Raw genomic sequence first — 19,168 nt, forward strand, 5'->3', positions numbered from 1 at the left:
ATTGAAAAAGAATGAGCATGGAATAGATACCGAATTGTAAAATTCGCATGCGACCGACACCCCTATTATGATAGCGAGCGACAACTACCCCATTAGGTTTAAATAATAAATTAACTGACCGAATTCAAACCTCTGACAAAATTCGCTAGTGACGTCACGGCCAATGAGTAAATTAGAATAAAATTTGATTTCCGTCCGGATAAATAAATAGATAAGAGTAGGGGTAGATCTTTTTCGACAACTAATGATAACTACCTTAGTGGGGGGTGAGAGAGGGTAAATAACGACGAAAGCAGGAGAGTTAAGGAGGGCGCTGTATCCTTCTAATTTACATACGGACCAATGATAAAATATTCGGAGAGCGCTACCGATATCCGAATTAGCATACCGACCAATAATAACATTTCTTCTCGGAAAGAGAAGAAGAAAAGCGATCTTTGACCGCGAAAAGCCGATTCTCGTCCATTTTGCCACTGGATCTCTAGCTGGAAAGAGCCTTCCGTAGATAATCTTATCGCAGGACCATTTGCGCTAGACACCTTCCATTTTAGCTAATTTTGTTCGTAGAAGCAGCAAGGAAAAATCGTAAGTAGGCAAAGTGCTACTCACTTTTATTAATCGCGGAGTACGGGAATAAATTTCTCAGTGCCATAGGGCGTCGCGACGCGTGGCGCGTGACGCGTGACGCGTGACGCCGGTGCCTATCGAATCGCGCTGACGTGTCCGCCATTCCGTAGATCTAAAGTGAGTGATAGGTTTGTATGAAAGAAAGTTCGTGATTTAGGATACTCGCGCTGGGATACGATACTAGGATAATATAGGATTAGCCGGATAAAATTACCGTGCTAATTCAATTGTGTTGACCTTCCCGCCAATTTATAAAATTTAATGTGAGCATTAAGATCCAACAAAAGAAAGTTCGTGATTTAGGATACTCGCGCTGACCTTTCCGCCATTTCCTAGATTTAAAGTGCGTGTTAGGTTTATACGAATTCGAAGCAGTGGTTGAGTTATTCACGTTGACCTTTTGCTAATAGTACGTCACGAACGTAGATTTAGCCGAATAAAATTATTGTGCTTATTCAATTGTGCTGACCTTTCCGCCATTTCGTAACCGAGTGTGAACATTAAGCTCAAACAAAGGAAAGTTCGTGATTTAGGATTCGCGTTGACCTTTCGCTAATAAATTATTACGAGAGTAGAATTAGCCGAATAAGATCACCGTACTTATTTAATTGTGCTGACCTTTCCGCCATTTCGTAAACCGAGCGGGAGCGGTAAGATCAGACAAGAAAAATTCGTGTTTGAGTTGTTTGCGCTGACCTTCCCACCATCTTTGTTAATCGAAGACCGACCGGAAAATTATTAACATTTCGATTAATTTGTACCCTTGCCATTTTATGGTTATTCAGAGTTTTACCGACCCTATTCACTCCGACCTCTTACTTGTAAATTACTGGATACGTCAATAAAGTGATTAATTATTTTATATAAAATTTACTGTGTTATCCTACCTCGATTGCATGCTAGTGATTTTCAGCCGCGAGCGGTTACATACGGGTATCACTAATTCGCTATATTTTCGGGTCCCGCGATAGGTAATATACGCGCGAATTCGAACGGACTCACGACTTGAATTAAGGAGCCATCATCTGAGCTGCCGGCATACCAATCAAGGAGACGTAGAAAGCGGAGAGTTGGACATCAAGGCCTGAATCTAGGATATCACGCGTATCCCCCGTCTGCCCACCCTGCGCAGTCGCCGTTAAGCAGATCGGGATACGCGACAACCTTACTGGCCTTACCCCCGACGATCGCCGTAATTAGCCGACGGTCTGGCGCCCTAAATAATCGGGGGTAGAGCCAAACAGGCCTTGTGGTGGAAGAAACTCGGAGCGCGGTTAAAACCCCTGTTAAAGTTCTTACGTAAGAACTTACGTAAGAAATTACTATCAATGGCTAATTTTTAATTCGAAAAACACCCGCAAGTACTTACGTAAGAATTTATGTGGTATCTTACGTTAGTTCTTATGCAAGTTCTTAGGGTAAGTTCTTCCAAAAGAACTTACTGTCATTTTTTCACGAGGGTTTACAGATTATGACAAAGAATATGAATTATTAAAATGTGGTGGTTTGAAAATAACACATTTTTCTTCATCTGTTGATAAAAATATTAATGATATTCTGATCCCAGTGCTTTCTAATTTATGTTTAATGCGTCAAATTATAAGAGAAAGTAAGTTTTCTTTTAATAGAGATTTCTTAATTATTTTAGTAGATAAAGGTTTCGAGACTGGGTTGAAGAATGCAATAGATACATTGAATGAACTTATTGCAATATCTCATTGGGAAAAAAGAGAAATCGGATATTTTCAATGTTTTATTTAAAAAAAATTATGATAATGTACAAACGTTTTATCTTGCGGTCAAACCTTTTCGTTCGATGTTTAGTAAACTTTGTTTGAAGTTAATTAGTATCTCTGCATATACTTGTTACGTCTCACGCAACGGTCGCGAATTGACAAGAGTTACTCAACCGCGACTGTTTCTTTTCGGTCAACGCGTAAGCGCTTTACCACGGGTACGTGAATAAAACTAAAGCAGGCTGGCAATGTAACTAAAGCACCGATCGGAAAAGTGACAATTTAAATAATTTTACCTGTAGTTTGACTGGTCCAGAAACTCGTACGCCAGAAGCCAGGGATGTAACGGAGTTATAAGGATTAGGTATAAGTCTTTATTGGTTTATAATAAATTATTATAGAAATAGAGTTTAAGTATTTATTGTTCAAATTACAGAACATCCGCAGTCATACGGAGTGGAATACAGATGCGTGTTACTATGGCTTTGCCTCCACTTTAATAGTACAAAACACATAAAAAATAATTTATAAAGGGTTAAACCCAGAAGGGGAAAGTGCGTCACTGAGAATAAAGTCAGTTATTAATTAACCATTACTTTAATTAAGGTAATTCCCCTTTCATAAAAATTCAAATTTTGCCGCTATTATATAGTCTGACTTGTTCTCGACGTAACACGCCCGCCCCTGAAGAATATCGACGCAGGGCGCTCGCAAGTTGCACCCGCCTATTTGAAATTTCATGAATCAATGGATATATATCAAAATATTACATATAATTATATTTATATTTATACCTTGCATACAATGAAGTTGCAATACGCACTACCTATTAAACACAAAGTGATTATGCACATATATATGTTTTACATGACAAATACCTCGAAGCATTACTTAACGTAAAGTCTCTATTTTTCGAAAGGCAAAAAACTACCTCTCCACACTTTGTTTAGTCTTGGCTGAAAAATGTCTTCACCTGTGTTACCACGTTTACACATACGGCATTTCTTTCCAGATTGAAGGGCATACTGATGAGCAGTCGATCAGCAGTTCTAATAGATGAGAAAAATATCCTTTGATCCATTACTTAAGTATTTTAAAATACATAGCTTGCATAAACGCCACACAGGTAAAGGTTAAGAGCATTGTATGCAGTTATCGTAAGTTAATAAATCTGCAAATCCCCTACCTCCATAAGGCAAGTAGACAAATTCTGCAAATGTCCTCCCGCGTTTGATTCATTCTCCTTGGAAATATGCAACCAAATAATCTATCCATATTTGAGTCTCCATTCTACTATATCCCTCAGGTGGTCGAGGAATAAATTATACATATTGTTGGTGATCGTTTTCATACCTTAATTCCCATCTTTTCATGAAGATCTATTATTGTTCGTTTGTTACGTTAGTTCCAGGTACTAACGGTAAGAGCAGATCGTAGCCCATCATGCGAGCGGAAAACTCCGATGCCTTTTTATAGTTCTCACAGTTTTCATAGCATATCTGATATAGAACTTGGCCTTGATTCGTAGGGTTACCTGATCGGAACGGTCGCCCCATCTTTACCGCTTCACTATTTAGCCTCATGACGATTCCACGTCGATACATTTCCGGTAACATCACATTTTCGTAGGGTTCCGGGTTATGACAAAATAAATTCAATTGATCACTCATAATCCCTTCTTCGGTAATGATTGTGATGTTTGTATCACTTATAAATAATAATTCGTACTCCCGTATCTAGTTGCGTTAATGAGTAAGAATTCGTTTCTACTAAATCTACTCTACTTGTCAATAAAATAAATTGATAAATCAAATTTATGCGAATATGAATAAGATTTCAAGGAAAGTCAGACTATGCCCTAGTTTCTTATGGTGCGAATTGTCCCATAAGCAGAGCTAAAGTCGTCCTTGTAGAGGATATAATTCGGCCCTAGTTTCTTATAACGCGAGATGTTCTATAAGTTGAGCTCGAATTATAGGAAAGGAAAGGTTTTGCTCAGTTAATCACCATGTGAGAAAGAACTTAGGTATTAGACAAGTTTATTCACACTCATGCGCTCACTCTGCAAGGCTAGAAGTGAATGCCAGCCTGTGCAATAGTGGGCGTATTTATACACATATTTTCCCGCCTATTTTCGCAGGAGCATTTTCTTTGAGAAGTTTCGAATATTCTAGAAACATTCGTGAATTTTAAGAAATGAGTTTTCTTAATTTACAAGTAAATAAACATTAATGATGAGCTTTCAACACATATGAACTTTACAGAATTAGTTATTTGTTGATTTAGTGTAATTTACAATTATCGCAAATAGTGTCGTCAAAAGTTATTAACTAATAAAGTTAATTAATGTAATATTACCATATTTACAATGGAAAATTATTAAATTTTTACATACTATTTTATAACTTATTAATTTTAGAAGTATTTTTTAAAAAGAAATATTCAAATTAGTTAATAACAAATTTTTATCGGTTTTTTCTATAATCTTATAACGCAATTATTAGATTAATTATCTAAGATTTATAAATTATAAAGTTGTCATTATTAAGTATAAAATTAACGCTTTCATTCTATATACAACTTATTGTTTAAATTAATAATTAATTGTTTATTTATTAATAACAGTTATTATTAAGCTGTTATCAATTAAACCAATTCTTACTCATGTTCATTTCTTATTCATTTTGCATTTGGACTATTTACATTTTTCTAATATTCATATTTTTAGTGTAATAAATAAATTAACTTTGCATATTAAAATTCATTATTATTTAATAATAATTAAACGCAATTCGTATGACTATATACTAGTTCTACGTACTAAAATCTATATAAGAAATACTTTGTTATATCAAAATTATCTCTAATTAACATATTTTACTTAAATAACAAAAATCATTATATATCTATATCTATTACTTTGTGACGTCACGCTCCTTATTTTGGTTATGAAATTAGACACTTGTACTAATACAATCAAATAATCGGTGAGGTGGTGCCGATTAATGTGCTGATTTGAGTAAACAGATAGATGCGTTTGACGGGTTGCGGTGATTCAGTGATATAGTAAATTGGCTCATAGATAGGACCGTTACATGATAAATCCATAATCTCCTCCAAAGGCAGACTCTACCCTTTCTAACACTTTACTCACAAACATATTGCACTGTATAACGGGGTTTTGACCCAGTGCGGGTCACTCGTTATATAAATTACGAGGGGATTAAAACAGCTCGGCGTGGGCCTCGTAATGGGCTGCGCAAAGCCTAGCCCAGCAGCAACAGGAACGTCGTGGTGCAGCGTCTGTTACCTTGGCCCGCGGAGAGCGTCGTGTAATCCTATGGGCGCTTTGGAGCGATCACGAAATTCAGGCGCGAAAGCCGGACGGAACGGGATTGCTTACGATAGGTAGAAGGAAGCGCAAAAGAAGAAAACAGATATACAAATAACATCGAGTTTACTACGGAGAGTAATACAAAATTAATACGCAGCGTAAGCGGGAGAGAGAGTGGCGAAAAGCTAGCGAGAGAGACATGTATTCGAGAAGGTACTTACAATGATATCTCGGCGTTAGCCCTGCAGGCGATGTCTTCAGCCTCGCACGTGGCTCGCGATGACGCGCAGTGTGCAGCTCGGGTGCAATCAAGAAGCGGGCGGCCTTAAAGGCTCGCACGCGCGGTCGCAGGAACTAGCCCACCGCAGGCACTAAGGGCAATCTCGGCACCGATACTTTACACCGAGTGGACACTCGCGTATTCGCAGGCAACCGAAATATCAGTCACAAAAGTTAGTCGCGAAAAGTCGGATAACAAAAGATCGCAAGCACGAGTATAGCCGCTCGACACACGTCCACGTGCTTCCAAGTCGCCGGTACAAGAGCGAGTCCTTATCGCGCGCCTCTGCCCTACTCTCCTACTCGCACGCGTCGCGCCGGCCTCCCGAATTCTCTCTCTAGCTCGCCCTCTATTAGCGCTCTCTCTGACTTACCTTTGGCTGCCATACATGTGGGATAATTATAAGACAATTATATATATAAGAATAATTATAATTATGTATGGGGAGAGAGAGACATAACGAGGGTCTGGCCGCTCGTTATAACTGTAACCTGTAGAGCTACCAACAAAAGACTAGTTGACACGATGATGTCTCACTGACAACTAAATCCCTTTTATTCTGCCTTACCTTTCATACCGTAAGCTTAATCACTAATCTAGTCATAAAATTCTAATTTCACTCCTTTTCTACTGCTAGATACTAGTTAATTTATTCGAGCACCATGTGCCGAGTTCAGCGCATTTATGACAACTGTTTTTGGAGGAACCTTACCGGCAAATTGCAGTATTTGATAAAAATCCACTCTAATAATAATTTATTTATTTATTACTATTTTTTTCGACATCTTATACTCTAGAAGCTCTGAGTGGGATGTAGCTTACCGCGACTCTCTCTACTCGCGCGGATCGCAAATCTAGTAATAACGCGTGTTAAAGAAAACGAGAAGAGAAAAGAAAAAAAACATGGGCGTCAATGCCTGATTCTTGGGGGGAAAAACCTCAAGGGCGAGGTCGCGAAGATGGTCGTAGTGCTTAGGTTCAGACCTAGTACTCGGATACACCTCGTCTGTCGCCGTCGTCCGCGTGGGTGACCGACGACTCTTCTCGATCTCGAAGGAAGGCTTCCCTGCGTTGACGCGTTTCGACCGTGCTGTACGAGTACGGCTGCTGTCCGCCGCTCCTCCAAAGCTCGTGCCTCCACCAATTCGGGCAGTCGGAGGTTCGAGGTACTCCCGTGAGACCGCAAGTGGAGCAAGCCCGCTTGCCGAAGAGGTCGGGACGGGGACCGGCCCAGCGGTTGCACGGCTCGACTCCTGTGGCTCCTTGCAGGGCAAAGTAGCCTGGCGTGCGGCGCGTCCGGTCGTTCGGGATGGCCTGGTTGGAAGCTCGACGGGAGTGGGACGTCGGTGGGTCGCCCAAGGCTGCGAGCTGCCGTTTCACCGTCTCGAGGTGCTCTTGGGCTCAACGTTGCTCCTCTCGTAAGCGTTGTCGCGTCTCCTCGCGCTGTTTGCGAGCCTCGCGTTCCTTCCGCCATTCGGGAATCGCCTCCTGGAGGTAGGCCTTGAGTTCTATGGCCTCCTGCAGCCTGGTTGCGTAGGTTCCCGCGATAGCGAGACCGCGGGCCCCGTGACGGTCGATGAAGGCGAGTCCGTCTCGGTAGGCCTTCTCCTCCTCCTTTTCCGCGGCTAGCCGCGCCTTTCTGCAGGCGGTGAAATGAGCCTGGAGGACCTTCCACTCCTCTTCGAGGGTAGGTGGCTCATTCGTCGTCGGGGCCGGGTCTACCTTGGCCTTGAGGCTCGTAGCGACGTCGCGTTCCTCGGGGCCGTAGCCGCGCTGCCGCAGGATGGCCTCCAAGCGTTCGGCGGCCGCCAGGGCGGAACAAGGAGACTCGTTGGCGTGCTTCAGGCTGCGGTCCGGTGAATCCTCGCCTTTACGGTCTGTATTGCCCTCTGGCCGTCTCGGCCTGCGTAGCATCCTCTGGGGGAAGTCTGGGGTAGTTTCCGCGGAACTTGCGCCGCTGTCATCATCTGACGAGGCCCGCGACTCGTTAGCGGGGTCGTCCCCTACCGCATAGGAGTAGGCCAGGGCTGGAGCTGGAGAAGCGTCCCTTCGCGTCGACGGCGCAGCGTTTCGGCACGATGCGATCGCTACGGCCGCCGTGAGTGCTTCATGCAGCACATCTTCCATCCACTTGGCGAGGGGAGCTATTTCGGCGTTGGTAGAGCATCCTCTACAGGGCGAAGCATACGTAATGTTAGGCAAGAAAATGAACTCAATTAGCTGCATCGAGCGATAGCGTCTGCTAGGGAAGCGAGAAGCTTTGAAGCAGTAACAGAGTTTTATTAGCATAGAAGGTGAGATAAGCAGAATGAAAATGAGGAAACAAGCAAAGTCGTAGGGTGTTAGTTCCTGGAACGCAAGCGCCGAGGGGATACGTCGACGGGAGCATGCATTTTCTGCTTGCGAGGACGACCTCTTCTCCTTGGGGCGGTCGGTATTTCGCCTTGCGCAAGGTCCTGTCGTGGGCTTGCTGAGGCCTTTGGCCCTATAACCTTCGTGACCGAAACGTCGTTGTTCGAGGTATCGCGCTCGTCGCTTTCTTGCGTGCGATCGGGCGAGAAAATTCCTTTCAACGACATCGTCTCGTCGCTTTCGTTTCCTTCAAGGAGAGGACTGTCTGCTGCATCATCGGGGCACCGGGCTCCGTCGAAACACGGACGCAAGTCGCAAACGGCGACTTTACCAACGTCACAACCTTTTTCGTTCTGGAGTTGGTATGAGTTGGGACCGAGGCGTGCGGTAATGATAAACGGGCCCGCGTACTTCGGGCTGAGTTTCGCGGTTGTCTGGTTAGCGGCGGAGGACAGCATACGATTCTTCGCCCAGACTCTATCACCGACGTTATACTTGACGTCGCGATGCTTAGCGTTGTAGTACATCTCCTGTCTATCTTGGGCTTCTCGCGAGTGTTGCAGTGCAACGGCTCGGAAGTCGTCAAGCTTGTTAATTCGAGCGTGCCAGTCGGTGACCGCGGCCGTCTCGAGGTTCCGAGCCACGGCGCGTTCTTCCTCTCGTTTCTTCGAATTTGGCAGCTCGGGATGACGTCCGTAATTTAGAAAAGCGGGGCTCGTGCGCACCGCTTCGTGTATTGCCGTGTTGTAGGCAAACGCGAACTCTGCTATGTGCGCATCCCACGTCGAGTGCTTTTCCTCGATAAACGCTCGAATCATGGTTTTGATTGTGCGATTTACGCGTTCGGTCGGGTTGCTCTTAGGCGAGTACGGGGTGCATGTCGCGTGTATCACGCCGAACGAGTCCAAAAAGTCGTCGACAACTTTATTCTTGAACGGAGTACCGTTGTCAGACAAGAACTTTTTAGGGATCCCGAAACGCAGAAACACACGTTCTTTCAGTTGGCATCGGATGATTTTCCCAGTAATCTTACGGAGAGGGACACATTCGATCCAACGAGTGAAGAGATCGAGAAAGACGAGCAAGTGCTCGTAGCCCTGCGTGGATCGCGGGAAAGGGCCCATGGTATCGCCGGACACAATTTCCCACGGTCGCGTGACGAGGTGTCGTCCCATCAATCCTGCTGGTGTGACTTGTAAGGCTTTGACCTGCTGGCAGATTTGGCAATTCTTAACATAGTATCCTACGTCGTGATGGATTTTCGGCCAGTAATAGCGGAGACTCGCGCGCTTGTGGGTTTTGTAGCGGCCAAGATGTCCTGCCGTCGGCTCCTCGTGGCATTCGGATAAGACTCGTGCCCGGTCTTCCTTTGGGATAACGAGCTTCCAAACGTCGTCATCGGTTCCGAAAAGGTCGTCGACGATGGGGTCAGGCTTATAAATATATAACCGGCCGCCTAAAACCTTCCAATAGGGGTTATTCGTGGGCCGCTCGAGGACCTCCTGCATCCTCTTGCGGTACCACGGGTCGTTGATGCTCTCGTCGAGTGTCAACGAAGCGGTAGCCGCGAGCTCGTCTTCGTCGGCCTCAAACATGCGTGAAAGCGCGTCAGGCACGACGTTGTCCTTACCCCTGCGATGTATAATATCGAAATCATACGATTGCAACGCGAGGGACCAGCGACCAAGCTTACCGTTTGGGTGTTTCAGATTAGTGAGCCATTTAAGGCTCTGGTGGTCGGTCACAACTGTAAAGTGATACCCCTCCACGTAGGGTCGGAACTTTTCGGTCGACCAGACGACAGCGAGGCACTCACGCTCGGTAACCGACAAGCGGCGTTCGCAAGCCGTCAGGGCGCGGCTCGCGAAGCACAGAACTCGGTCTTCGCTGTCGATACGCTGCAGCAGAACGCTTCCAAGGCCAGTATCGCTCGCGTCACATTCGATGATGAACGGCGCAGTGAAATTGGGTCTGGCTAGGACAGGAGCTGTTGCCAAAAGGGCTTTGACTTGCTCGAAAGCTTGCCGTTGCGCCTCCTGCCATTCAAATTTGGCGTCCTTGCGGGTGAGCGCGTTAAGCGGCTCACAAATCGTGGCGTAATCGCTTAGAAATTTTCGATACCACGAGGCCATGCCCAAGAATCTGCGCAAAGCACGAAGATTTTTCGGGGCTGGGTACTCGAGTATCGGTGCGACTCGTTCAGGATCGGGGCGTGTACCATCGCGATTTACCAGCACGCCGAGATAACGCACCTCGGTCATGCAAATCCTGGACTTCTTGCGGTTGATCGTAAGGCTAGTTCCGCGTATTCTTTATAGAATATACGTGAGCCTGCGGACATGCTCTGAGAACGTTTCAGTAGCGATGATCACGTCGTCAAGATACGCGAAGGCATAAGGCTCCATCTCGGGCGAGATGAGCCTGTCGGCCAACATCTGAAATGTTGCCGGGGCACCAGCCAATCCGAAGGGCATCCGAACAAATTCGAATAGCCCGAGTCCGGGGACGGTGAAAGCAGTTATCGGGATGGCCCTCTCCGAAAGAGGGACCTGCCAAAATCCGCTCGCGAGGTCAATTGCGCTCACGAATCTGGCGTGCTGGAGCTTTCGCAATATCGCGTCCATAAAGGGCAGCGGATATGCGCTCACGCGAGTAACGCTATTCACCTTCCGGTAGTCCACACAAAATCGGTATTCGCCATAGGGTTTCCGAATCATCACCACCAGGCTAGACCACTCGCTGCCGGACTTACGAATAATTCCCATTTGCAGCATTTTATGCACTTGCACGTGCATCTCCTCTTCGATCTTATGCGACACCGGATAGTTTTTCTGTTTAATTGGGCGCGCGCTGCCGATGTCGATGTTGTGCTCGATCCATCCGGTACAGCCAAGCTGCTCGCAGGAAGGTTCGGGCAGGAGGTCATCCATCACTCGATCGATTTCTTGTCGCTGCTCCTTCGAGATCTCTTCGATACCCAAGGCCGCCAGCGACATCGCCTCCTCCGCACGAAGTGAGGAGACAGTGGTTGGGACTTCCTGGTCGCAACCTTTAATCCTTATCGTGTTGGTCTCGGGATCCAAACACGCGGAAAAGGCTCGAACGAAGTCACTTCCGAGGGTGCAATCAGCATCAGCCTCGCTTAAAATGAGTACGTCGATCGAGTGGGTAACACCACCTATCGTAAAGGGTAACTGTACAATACCGATGATAGGGACATAATGACCATCGACTGCTTTCGCGCCGGGCCCGACATACATGTTGACGCGCTTGTTCATCGCGGCAGCAATCTGAAGGGCGATGGGACTCAGAACGGTGCGCGAGGCTCCAGTGTCGTACAGAGCCCTGCAGGTAAATGGACCGATGCTAAGCGTCAGCCACCATCTGGGGTACTTCTCTACCAACGCGCTCGTCGCAAATGTATCGGAACGCGTTGGCGCTTCTCCCGCGGGGGCATCTGCAGCGAAGGTCCGGGTCGCCATCGGAACGGTAGGGACCTCATCTACGCGTTCCTCTCCACGTTTTTTGGTGCCTCGATTTTTGAGCACTCGGGACAGGTGGCTTTGGTGTACCCAGGCCAGCTGCAGTCCCAACAGAGTAATCTCTCAGCATCGGGGCCGGGAGGTTTGCCCTTGTTTTTATCCGACTTGGGAGTGATGACTTGGGCCCGACCGTTTCTTGCCGGGCGGCCACGGCCGCTTGCCCCGCTCCGTCTTCCCTCGCGTTGACGCGGGTAGGCCGGAGGTTTGCCATCTTTCGGGGAGCCGGCGGTGGTCGACTCCTGCACTGCGTCCTTAAGGGGGACGGGAAGCCCTTTCTTAGCCGCCGCAAGTTGCTGCCACTTTTTATCGAAAAACTTTTGAAAAGATTTTTTGAAGTCGGCCTCAGAGAAAGAAGACTTTTCTACCACAGACGCGATGCTCGCTTTGGCCCTCGCCGGCGCTTTGGCTCTAGGCTGGTATGCCGCGTCGGGCAGCATGCTCTGTTCTGCGGAGGGGGGGCTTTCCAGTGTTCGTCGGACTCCGCGATCTCCACTTCCATTGCTTTGGCTAACAACTGCGGTAAGGACGCGAAGTAGTTCTGAGTCTTGTTCAACTCTTTCTTCAGTTTAGGCAACATATTATCGATTGCCAAGTTGACCTGGTCTGCGACGCTCCACGGCCTTTCGAAGCGGCTAAAAATAGTATTCAGCGCTGCAAGGTAATCGCGGACCGGTTCATCGGGGCCCTGTGTCCGCAAGTGTGCTTCAACCGATAGGTTACGGTTGTACTTCCTGGATTTACTATAGGCGGATAACGCGGCATCTCTGAACTGCTCATACGACGACCATGTGGGCCGTAGCAAGCGGTACCATCGAAGTGCAGATCCGCGAAACAGGGTGGACAACGAGTCTAAAAGCTCGTCTTCCGCTATTCTGTCTAGGCAGCAGTTTTCTTCAACACGCTCCAAAAATTCCTCGATGCTGATGGTGCCGTCTCCCGCAAAAGAAATCTTCCATTCCCTGATGGTTTTCCCTAAATTCCTGGTTGAACTCATCGAACGCGAGGTTGCGAGAAGTGGGCTCGATTGCCAATTGGGGACACCGAAGTTCGAAGGGATTTGGGCTTGCGCAGCGGCCGTTTGTTGCGCGCCCGTCGCTTGCGAGAGCGGACGACTTGAAGATGTGACCCCCCTTCCCTAGCTCGAGCTTGCGGGGATGTGAGGGATCGCGTTGGGAAACTCAGCTTCCCTTAATCGCGTGGCCGCTTGCATCCTGTCGGCCGGTCTAACTGGTGCGGCTGAATAAATTGTTGGCCCTGTCGCGTATTGTGTTGTCTGCTGCTTCGTTGTCGAGCAGAAGATTCGTGCATGGGGATTTACGTTCGGGCTGGTTATAGTTAGATCGAAGTCCTGATCGATGAGGCTGTATGTGTCGCGAAAGTTGACAGCTTTATCTGCGCGCGTCGCGTTAAACCGTGTGCGTTCGTTTTGTTGTTGAACTCTTGCTTCAGCTGCTTGTAGTCTGGCGAGGAGGTTATTGTTCGTGGTCTTCAGATCTTCATTTTGTCTTATAAGTTTGTCGTGTTCGTTTGACATAGCTTCTAAACAGTTTTGAAGATCGAGAATTTGTTGAGCCTGTGAACGTTCCGCTATCACTGCTCGTTTTAGCTCCTCGGCTGCTAAACATGGCATTTGATTAGGTTCACCGCAAGGCAGATTAACCCATATGAGGTCTTCCCGATAATTTATCGTACTTGGGGTGCCTATTGTAGGTATCGATGCCTCGTGCGCACATGTTGTGTTCGTGTTGGCATGACGTTGTTCACTTGAGCCTACGTTTGCTGCTGATACTGTGCACGGCGGTGTTGACTGCGATGTCGGCACGTGGGCGCTCGTAATTACCGCGAACATCGGTGTATGTGTGCGTACCGCGTCTCGCATAAGTGTCTCGTGTGTATTAGCTGTTGTTGTGAGTGACATGTCGCCGTTATTCGTTTCTTCTATTTCTTGACTATTTATCATGTCTTCTTCTATGTCTTGATTAACGGCGTTAACGAGATCTTCACGCAATTCTCGCGGTAGCGCGTCTGATTTTATAAAAGTGAGACAAAGGTTATTGCGCCGCATTATCGTTTCGTGGTCCCACGCGTCTATGGTTTGTATGAAGTCTTTTTCTTCATAGTCACCTTGCAGTCGTCTATATAAGCGGTTCGCGCGTTCGTACATTGTGCCGTCTACCACGAGTTCAAGATTTTCCAAAACGTTATCTATTCTATCACTTGGCAAACTTTTAATCCATTCTTTAATGTGATTGTCAATTTTTTCTTTTATAATTGTTAAGTCGGTTATATATTTTTCGGCCATTTTTAATTTTTATAAAAAAAACTGTTAACGAAAAACAATAGTTTTGGAATATCCTGAAATAGTGGATTTTAATTGTAGGTCGCATAACAATTTTTAAGCGGATACGCCCGATTGTTGCCAGCACGCACAGCGGAAAATAAAAGTTGTTACGCTTCTACGCATACGTTTCCAAATACGAAGAATTACGACTCTCGCTCGCACGCTATGATAAAATTTTAAGGTGCTGAAAATCGAGCGCCTTGTTTTGGTTGTGCGTTGTGGCTAGCTTCTAAACGTAAACAATTCTTCTCTCGTCGCGCGCGTCGCATTCCTCGGTGGATTCTACGAACACGCGCTTTCGCTATACAATTATAATTCGAATTTCGGAATTTTCACAAAGCTATTAAACCCATGTGTTGTTGGGCGCCATAATATAACGGGGTTTTGACCCAGCGCGGGTCACTCGTTATATAAATTACGAGGGGATTAAAACAGCTCGGTGTGGGCCTCGTAATGGGCTGCGCAAAGCCTAGCCCAGCAGCAACAGGAACGTCGTGGTGCAGCGTCTGTTACCTTGGCCCGCGGAGAGCGTCGTGTAGTCCTATGGGCGCTTTGGAGCGATCACGAAATTCAGGCGCGAAAGCCGGACGGAACGGGATTGCTTACGATAGGTAGAAGGAAGCGCAAAAGAAGAAAACAGATATACGAATAACATCGAGTTTACTACGGAGAGTAATACAAAATTAATACGCAGCGTAAGTGGGAGAGAGAGTGGCGAAAAGCTAGCGAGAGAGACATGTATTCGAGAAGGTACTTACAATGATATCTCGGCGTTAGCCCTGCAGGTGATGTCTTCAGCCTCGCACGTGGCTCGCGATGACGCGCAGTGTGCAGCTCGGGTGTAATCAAGAAGCGGGCGGCCTTAAAGGCTCGCACGCGCGGTCGCAAGAACTAGCCCACCGAAGGCACTAAGGGCAATCTCGGCACCGATACTTTACACCGTGTGGACACTCGCGTATTCGCAGGCAACCGAAATGTCAGTCACAAAAGTTAGTCGCGAAAAGTCGGATAACAAAAGATCGCAAGCACGAGTATAGCCGCTCGTCACACGTCCACGTGCTTCCAAGTCGCCGGTACAAGAGCGAGTCCTTATCGCGCGCCTCTGCCCTACTCTCCTACTCGCACGCGTCGCGCCGGCCTCCCGAATTCTCTCTCTCTAGCTCGCCCTCTATTAGCGCTCTCTCTGACTTACCTTTGGCTGCCATACATGTAGGATAATTATAAGACAATTATATATATAAGAATAATTATAATTATGTATGGGGAGAGAGAGACATAATGAGGGTCTGGCCGCTCGTTATAACTGTAACCTGTAGAGCTACCAACAAAAGACTAGTTGACACGATGATGTCTCACTGACAACTAAATCCCTTTTATTCTGCCTTACCTTTCATACCGTAAGCTTAATCACTAATCTAGTCATAAAATTCTAATTTCACTCCTTTTCTACTGCTAGATACTAGTTAATTTATTCGAGCACCATGTGCCGAGTTCAGCGCATTTATGACAACTGTTTTTGGAGGAACCTTACCGGCAAATTGCAGTATTTGATAAAAATCCACTCTAATAATAATTTATTTATTTATTACTATTTTTTTTTATTATATAAAGATACCAAAAAAAAACTTTTATTCATTACAGATTTACCCAATAACTACTGTTCTCTGAATATAACTCATCTACTTGCCTACTCCACGCCTGTATTAATTCACTACCTCCTTGGTGGAACTGGCAATTTTGGTCATCATTTTCTAACGACTTGCGATGTTCCGCAAAGGGATACTCTAAAATTTGCACCAATATGTCCTTAAACTGTTTACTTAAGTGGACCGCCGTGCAGTAACGACAATCACGTACTGCTAACAACGGTACCTGGCACATTGCACAATATCCAAAGGTGAGTCGGTTAAGACTACCATAATCGATCTTAAACAGATGCATAATAAAAATATCCGTACTTTTACTGACTGTTTGAGACAGGCAATGAGGCAATGAAATTTTGTCTTCTGTATAAATTATCATTTGTATCGTGGAGTACTCTGGATATTGAAACATCAGTAGTTAGTATTACCTACAGTAGTTTTCACTAATTTCAAACAGTCCTAGAGGGTCTCATTGCATAACACCTTCGATAAGAAGAAAACCGTGGCAATATCCTCTTTCGCTTATTAGTTTGATGCTAACATATCGAGCGTACATTTTTCGCTGAGTTATATCAATTGCTCGCTCTGTTGTTTTCTATAGACTAAACAATTTCCTCTTTCTTCATTCGTTTTAATACTGATTTTTTATAATTTCCTACTCCTCTCTTTCTACTTTTATGTTCCTGGATGATCACCATTTTACAATCTACGACCTACTCTAGTCATACTAGGAAAACTTTTTTACCCACACCTGGCCTAATACTATGGATATCGTTCCCCCGCAAAACCAAACATTTCATCGCATTATTACTTATAATAATTGCTAAATCTGCAACCAGCCGGCTGACTCCCTCAGCAACAGATATACTTATTTATTCTTTGATATTAATCGATTTTGAACTTTCAATACCTAATCGTTCCGACGAATCGTTCTTTAGTTCTTCATCCTGGGTTGATTCTAATAGAGTTGGTAACATATTTTCATAGTCATGAACCTTCTTAGGAGGTATACGGGGTATCTCGTAAAACGGTGACCCTGTAAATTCGTATCTAAATCCGGTATCTAATCTCGACATTGGTATATATGTTTCGCTTACTGCAATGCCTCTTGTACTTTGTTTTTTGTTGATATAACGATATATAATTAACATAATTAGAGAACTTATAATTAAACATAAGATTGCAATGCTGATACAAATAAAGTTCCAAGTTTCCAAGTTTGATTTTACTTTTGTTGTTAAGGTACTGATCGGTTTTATCTCTATTTTAGTTGTACTCTCTAACCGCTGGTCTATATTTAAAAGGATTAGTCGAAAAGGTGAAATCATTAGATTTTTTATTACTTTATTGCCGGTCGCACCTCTATAAATTTTTCCGTCGGCCTATATGTTACATGACCTTGGGAGTTCAACTATGCCAGAGGAAAGCTTCGGAATAGTTATCAATTTGTTTGTGCATTTAATTTTTAGTGAATCATATTCTCTCGTGGAAAATAACCATAGATGTCTGCTAGCAGTTTTGATTAGAAATTAATCTTCATCTTGACTCAATTTAACACTACATTTATTGTACTATTAATTTAATATTATAATTATAATTTACTACATTAAGGTAGTACTATTTCTACTATTAGTACTTTTTCATACATCATAAAATGGAAATGTGCTATAGTAATATTTGCTGTATTAATACTAGTAGGTTTAACAATGGATTTTAAAAATGATGTCTTGTCAATTTCATGCTTGTAACGTGTGCATAGCTAATAAATATCTGTTATATTTAAACATTTCAACTATTGATAACATAATTTCTTTGCCTTCATGTTGTATTTCTTTGATGAGTGAAATTGCTTTGTGGAAATTAGCGGCCTGATTTTAGTCTGTTATGTTCGGGTTCTGTTTTAACAGTTGCACACATCTTTTCAGATAGTCAGTTTTCAAGTTTACTGATTTAATTTGTTCATTCAGGCCATTGTCAAAGAAATAAGTGTTCGGTTCTTCGCCCATAATATAACATAGATCGTTTATACGCATGTTAATTACTCTTTCTATAACTTTTTTAGTGTTACTTAATGCGTAACTGTTTTGAAAAGATAAAGCTTTTCCTCCCCCTAATTTTGTCAACATGCAATGTGTTGACAAGACGATTCAGGGAATCGTCGACACGTTTGATATCTCTCAATTAATCTTTAACATGCTGTATGATCGAACTTGCTTCTATATAGGACACATTATCTTGTACGAAAATGCTATTTAGACTGGTTAATTGATTAGTAAGCCCCTCGTTCCAAGTGAAAATGTGCTGCAGGTCAATGGTTGTTAGTAAACTCCAATTTTCACGAGTAAAAGCTATACGCTCAATTTTATGAAACGCAATCCCTGGATTGTCTTCAATCAGATGTACGACGGGATTTTCTTCTTGTCCCCTGACTGCTATAAATCCGACAAGAAAATTCAGGTAAATTGCTGCTTTTTTCATTTTAAGCGTTTTTTTGTGTGTTCTGCAAACTGTAATTCGATATAGATTACAATTATTATTCAATAAGTTATATTATTAATACAAAATTATAGGACCATTAACGTCAAATACATTATTGGTAATCCATGCTTGGCTTAGATGGTGTATCATCATTATTACAAATTTTTCTTAAATAATACTCTTTTACAAATTTTATCTAATACATTATGTAATTAAAAAAAAGATCTTTGAATGTTTTGATATTGATTAATTGTTCACTCTGTTGTGTTTGCAATATTTTCTAATTCGCTTAGATTGTTGCTAATTTGTTCAGCGTGAGCAACTGCCTGCTGTAATGTACTATAAAATTTGTATTGACACATATCTTTTTATGCCTTTGTTTAGGTATTCAAGAAAACACATCGTTGCTAATTGTTCTCTCTCTTCCATAGTGTCTGTTACTTCGTCTAACTGTAACTGAGCTAAATGGCCTGCAATCTAGTATGATTTTAATAAGTTTATGGCTTTTTTTCCAAATTTATGAGTTGATTCATTATTCCTTTCGGCCATACTTATTAATTTTGCCTTTATACAAATTAAATTTTCTAATACTTCGATTTTTTCTGAATTATTCATGATGATAAATCTAATTTTAATACCAACTTTTTTTATTTACTCTTCCCTATCTGAACGAGCTCGTTTTTTCCTTGGAGGAATTGATCGAATGCAAGGCTCTTGTAACACGGGATAGAGTCTAGTATCTATTACTCTGTTTTTTACCTGCTGTATGTTGGGTTTAAAGGTACACTCGATTACTTTCGCTTTCAATGCTGGTGCGTCCGTGGAACTTGGAGAA

This window comes from Phymastichus coffea, unplaced genomic scaffold, assembly GCF_024137745.1.
Source record: "Phymastichus coffea isolate CEN01 unplaced genomic scaffold, Cenicafe_Pcof_1.1 PCOF00008, whole genome shotgun sequence".
In the NCBI taxonomy this organism is placed as follows: Eukaryota; Metazoa; Arthropoda; class Insecta; order Hymenoptera; family Eulophidae; genus Phymastichus; species Phymastichus coffea.